General features: G+C 42.3%; 1 pseudogene; it reads right to left on the bottom strand.

Moving 5' to 3' along the window:
• Positions 1-698: 698 nt before the first annotated feature.
• LOC126568020 (uncharacterized) lies at positions 699-3,244 on the bottom strand (annotated as a pseudogene).
• Positions 3,245-6,077: the final 2,833 nt, after the last annotated feature.

Below are 6,077 nucleotides of genomic sequence, written 5' to 3' on the forward strand. Positions count from 1 at the left end.
TCGAACAGTAACACCTGGGACAGTACAGGAACTACAAATGATCGTTTGCAAGTCTGAGTTTCAGTTGGCAAGAAAAATAAGTTTTTAACGGTTTTAAAAATACACAAAAGCGACTAGGTGCTTTTGGGGAGCGAAGCTGGAAAATTGTTCCTGTTGCACTTACATCTCTATCCGCTCTGCATCAATATTCATCTGCTGAATATTACTAAGGGTCCCTTACATCCGTCTAATCACTATGTATCTATGTGTACGTACAGTGTCCACTAACCACTTGGTAATATGTTTACGTTTACGCGTTTCTCTTTTCGCTTCTAAATAATCTCGTTTTTTGCACATATTCATCTACTAAGTATTCGATAACCCCTGACGATTGGTTTTGTGTGTGTGTGTGATTTTTTTTTAATCCCTAACTTTCTCTATCGTTTAAACCTGTCCGAACAAACGAGCGCTTGTTGCAAAATGGACAAAAAAATATTGTTTTTTTTTTTCAAATAAAAATGTAATATCGTCCTTACTCACCGATCCGATTATTGAATGTGTTTCGAATAATGCTCGCTGTAGTTTGATAAGATCTTCGATAGCTAGTGGTTAAGCAAAGAAAAATGACGAGATACGTACCGATACCCGCGTTTTTTTTTTCTCTGTTTCTCTATCCTTTCCTTTCGTCCAATTTCTACGATTGGCACTTGACGCGCGAACTACGCTTATAGCAGTACCTATCCGTCCGGTAACCAGTAGCCCAACCATTCCAACTGTTCCAGTGGTCAGTGATGCTGTTCGCGGTTGGCTGGCGGAAAACGACCACCACCACCGATCGTCGGATCGGGCAGAGACATCTGAACAGTGCCGCCGGTTCCGGACCGGCTACAATTGCTAACGCTGCTGGTGCTGTACATGCTGTTGCTGCTGTTACTGCTGTTGCTACCATTCAGTGTCGTTGCCATGGGTACGCTCTGCACATTGATCGTTCCGATCGCGAGGTTTCCAATACTGTTGCTAGTTGTGGTAGCGCTAATGCCACCATTTACACCACCGATCGCTGTACAGTTTGTCGTAGTGTTGGTGAGACCATTTGGACTGGAAAAAAAAGTATTTTAAAAAATTGTTCGTTATAAGTGATGTAGTGGAAGTTGAGGTATGTGTGCCGTAGGGGGCCAGTGAGTCCCGTTTTTTCAGTAATAAATCAGGTTGAACAAGCAAATGATTATGCAGATTACCTCGCACCTGTGACTAGACATAGCATATCAAATTTCATAAATAATAGTAATTTTTTCGTACTTTATTTTTTTTTCTGCTGATCAACAAAATTGTGAAGTGTCCTTCTTTTAATATTTCAACTAGTTCAAATAAGCTCCGGAAACAAAGATACAAAATATAAAAGAAAAAACTGCGAATTACATGACAAAGCTGTAACAAAAACGCTTTGAATCATGAAGGGTAGCTCAAAAATCAATTATTTTTTCCTACTAGAAATGCTAATTTAAAAATTAAATAACTTTTGGGGCTCAAAGGATCACCACGGTTTGGAGCAAGGGTTAATGAGAGATTTTAATGAGAGTTGAGCTGTTCTGGTCGTTATGAAACTGTTGTTAAAACCCAAAAAAGGAGGATTTGGGAACCTGATCTGATATTCCATTTTGACGATGATTTTACTAAAAACTAAAAAAAATCTTCACCATTTTTAACTGTTTTTAAAACGATAATAAAGCTGCGTTTCCTTTACTTACACCAACTGCACGTGTGAGACATTCTTCAGATGTGCATTTACCGCCAACGCGACCGAATCGTTCACAGACAGCTGTAGATTTTCTTCAATTTTTTTCATCTTCTTGTTCAGATACACCTTCAGCACTTCGTAGTGATACTTGCAACTCCCATGCCGTTTCCGCTTCGAAGCAACCGATGCCGCCCGTTCCAGCTCCTCCACCGCACGCTGCAGAGCGGATTGATCTTCCAGCGAGGAGGTCACCTGTCCCCGTATCGATTGGAACTCTTCGCGCGTTACAAACGGTACCTCGAGCGATTCCATAAACTGTTGCATCTCGTCGTAATCCTTGCCCAGTTGTACCGTCCCCTTTACCAACCGGTTCATCAGCTTATTGTGATGGATGTAGTTCTCCGACGAGCGTGTAATGATCGCGGAACACTTGCTACACTTCATCGCGAACGTGGAGTAACAGCCGCTAATGTATTCCTGGTACGGTTTTAGCAACCCGCCGGGACAATGCTTGGAGTGCATAAACTGTGAATAAGCAGCCCATTGCAGGAAATGATCTATCTCGATGATACGGTAACCCTTAAATTGTGGTATTTCGTCCGGATCCATCCCATTTTGTGCGAGCGTTTGCTGGGCCGGATTCGAGCATGCTGCTGGCCCGGTTCCTCCGGCCCCTTGCGTAGTATTGGACCCAGCTACCGTACTGTTTGGTGTGGCGGTTGTGTTAGTACCTCCCGAGCTTCCTGCTGCTGCCGATTGTGGTGCATCGATCGGTGCACTTCGTTTCGAGATCCGTGGCGTTTTACTCCGTCCCATGGTACTGTGTTTGCTGGCAAGTGTACTACTGCTACTGGTAGCGGTCGCTGTAGCGGATGTTACTGTTTCCGGAATGTTGGAGCTCTTTTTCGCCGTTTCAAATACGTTTGCCTGCTTCGTTTGTGTTGCTTGTGTGAAGGATCCCCCAGTACTGCCACTACTGCTGGTCGCAACCGACGTGCTGTGATTGACCGCACTACTGCTCTGCGATGGACCCAGTATGTTGGCGAATCCGGTCGCCAATGCACCGAGCGCTAGCTGTTCTTCGGCCGCACGCTCCTGTAGCTGCAGTTGCGCCTGCAACGTCGACTCGTGTACCGATTTTCGTCGGGTCATCATTTTGGGTGGTTTCACTTTCGTCGCTCTCCTGTCCGGGGCCACGTTTTCTGCCGTATGTTGGGGCGGAAGGAGATCAAGGAACCTTCACTTAGAACCCCCCTAAAATCCCTGTCGGAAAATGATGCTGCTGAAAAATGCACACACGTTCGAGGTAGAGCTGGCGTGATGATGATTCGTTTCGTTTGCTGGGATAAAATTAAACGCGAGAATATTTCACCCGTAGGTAGAACGGTGTTGAATTGTGGATACACTCAGCCCACGCCAGGCCATCAAGCAGGGGTACGGTAATTTTCTTTTGCTGTACAGTTTTCCGTCGTGTTGCAGTGGTCTAGAACACAGGAGGAGTAAAAAAACCCAAACAAACAAACACATCCATCAATTGTTTTGCATTAATCGTTTGGGAGAGATTTTTCACCGGGAGTACAATCGAGCAAGTTCGATTATTCGAGTAAGTTTTACTTGTTAGTTTATTTGTTTCCAACGTAGAATAAAATATTAAAAACCGGATTTAAATTTTATCACAAAAATACTTCCAATTTTAATCAATAAATAATTCTAAACAAAAAATGTATGATAAAATGGAAGAGAAAAACAACGCCATCTTAATATTGCAGTTTTTTCACGGGACTTGCAAAGCTGTCATAAATGTAAATTTTCAAAAACAACCAACAAGCAAAGCGGGAACGCTCTCCAATGTGGTCTGAAACTGTAGCCCTTGTTTTGTGAGTTTTTTTTAAGAAAACGTAATCGATTCTTCTTTTTAGCTGCGTAGAACTGTTGACATGGACAGACAGTTATTTAAGAAAGATAACCAATCCAGTAAAAGAACGGGAATGGAAGTTCCAGGTAAGCGTACGTGAATGCCGGGTCCCAGCGTTTAGCATACCCAGAAATAATTTCTTTATATCCAGAATTAATGATATATAATATAAACCAACTTAAACTTACCTATATTTGCAGATGCTTATGCCGAGGGTGCTGAAGAGCGCATCCCAGATGGGGAACAAGACGAAATGTTAGAAACAACGGACGATATGGATAAAGGCATCAATTACCTCAAGGAAGCAGATGAAAATAAAGAGGATGTAGCACAACCAAGCACTTCTCGTCCATCCATTCTACCCAAACCGGAAATAAGTATTCTGCCAGTCGTTTAATTTCTTAAAGCAATGTCAACATCTAGACATTGGTAAAACCCGTCAGCGCTGCTCGTCCATCAACGTCGTCAAATGCGCAAAGCTGCCTATGATAATTTCAAATGATTCATGCAAATGTGCCGACCAATTTATCGCACTGTGAAATGGAAACCATAGAGAGAGAGAGAAATAATAATACTATCAACCAAAATAGATACCTTGGTTAATCTTGTGTTCCACCAGAACACAAACATTAGTAAGGATGTGGTGGAAAAAATAGTAGACGAGGCAGGATTGGTTCAGTTTAACGATAAGCTTGGTTCGGACAGCCAATTTGCTCTAACATTGCAAGTAAGCTAATGTTTACTGTTGCCAAGGAGAGATTTTTACGTTCGAAATTGATCTTAACGTTTGATTTGTTATTTGATAGGAAATTTTTAACAACCTGTAGCTGGGCAGTTGGAACTGGATCCGGTAGGATTAAGATCGAGCTAAAAAAAATTCAATTTTTTTTTTTTTTTTGTTATGAACGATTATTACGAGGCGACGGACGATATGATCGAAGAGTTTTTGATAGAGAAATTGAAAGACGAATATTCAACGTACGAAACAAAGAAGCTTAAACTGGCTGAAGAGTAGCAGAGTCAGTTCGAGAATGGCAAATATGAAGAAATTGGTATTAAATCTCATTCATTAAATCATCTCCTGTTCCAAGACCAAGACCTCCCGAGATAACCGTGCCGTAGCAAAAAATCATCATAAAACATCTCCTAAAATCATCAAAGCTCTTTATGTGCCAAAAAACAATCTTTTAAATTAAAAACAAACAAATTTACCTGTCAATTCTAATTGGACGTCTCAATTCCATCGCAACCGTCACCAACGCGTCACCAAACGTCAAAATATGTTGCTGCTTGGGTTGTCCATATTGCATCGCCGTCAAACACAGCCCGTCAAATACTGAAAGAACTTTGAGCAGGCAAGTTGTTGTCTCGCTACCGTCGGGAAAGGAAAAATCATCAATTTTCCTTAAATTGCATCGTTTTTTTTTTCGGATTAAAAGTGGGCAAGTGCAAGGCATACGATCCAAAAGCCGTACGGACCAGCGAAGGAGATAAATTAAGCCGCACCCAGCAAGTGGTGGTGTCATGTAAAGTGTGGCAAGTTTTTATATGCGTCGTGTCGGAGAAAGTAAATGCCCTAATCCGGGGTGGTTTTTAGGTGGTGGGTTGGGATAGATTTTAAGGAGTGTTTTGTGCTCACGGGGGCAAGCAGTGCAGTTATGTGTGTGTGTTTTTTTTTTGTGGCTGTGATGCGATAAGAAATATGAATGGGTGTTGCAACTCAACCAGCAAATAGTTGTTCCGACTACACTTCAATCTACTTGACCTATTCTCAACGCACAGCCCCCAAGGTGATGACGACACATACCCATGATCGTCTTGTGTGAGTGGAGGGAAAAGAATTTATCGTGCTTGTTGGATCGGTTTGGTTTTGTTAGTGCACGCTGGGCGCACCAGATTCCACTGTATGTGTGCGCATTTCTTTCAATTGTTGTTTGCCACCCCCTTTTTTACCCCACCCAATCATGTTAAGTTGTGGCAGACAACACGTAACGGGAATGTTTTTATGTTGTGGATGACAAGCGAAAAAAAAATGCATACGCAACGGAATGCACCACCACGCAGTACGGGAGTCGTGTGTACGCCACAGCACCGCTGCATTTGCATTTTACTATATTCTAAATGCAATGTGCGTCTCAGACACCTGTGCAAAGCAGTTCGTCAAACGCCTACTTTAGTCTGTGTTTTTTTCTTTATCGTGTAGTGGTGTGTAAAAGTGCTTGTGCTTACGCTCTGCTCCATTGTTCTTTTCCACAGGAAGTTCCGTGTTGTGTGTTGTAAAATATATTCATCAACCCGCAAGTGAAGTGTCCCTCCCGATAGCTTACTCATCATACGTGGTGCTAATAATATCAAGTGATTTGTTATTAAACGATTCCCGTAAATCCGATTACCGATGGCTTCCGGATTTCGGATTAGCAGTGTGTGCCGGTTGCCAATTTTCGT

The sequence above is a fragment of the Anopheles maculipalpis genome, chromosome 2RL, assembly GCF_943734695.1.
Source record: "Anopheles maculipalpis chromosome 2RL, idAnoMacuDA_375_x, whole genome shotgun sequence".
In the NCBI taxonomy this organism is placed as follows: domain Eukaryota; kingdom Metazoa; phylum Arthropoda; class Insecta; order Diptera; family Culicidae; genus Anopheles; species Anopheles maculipalpis.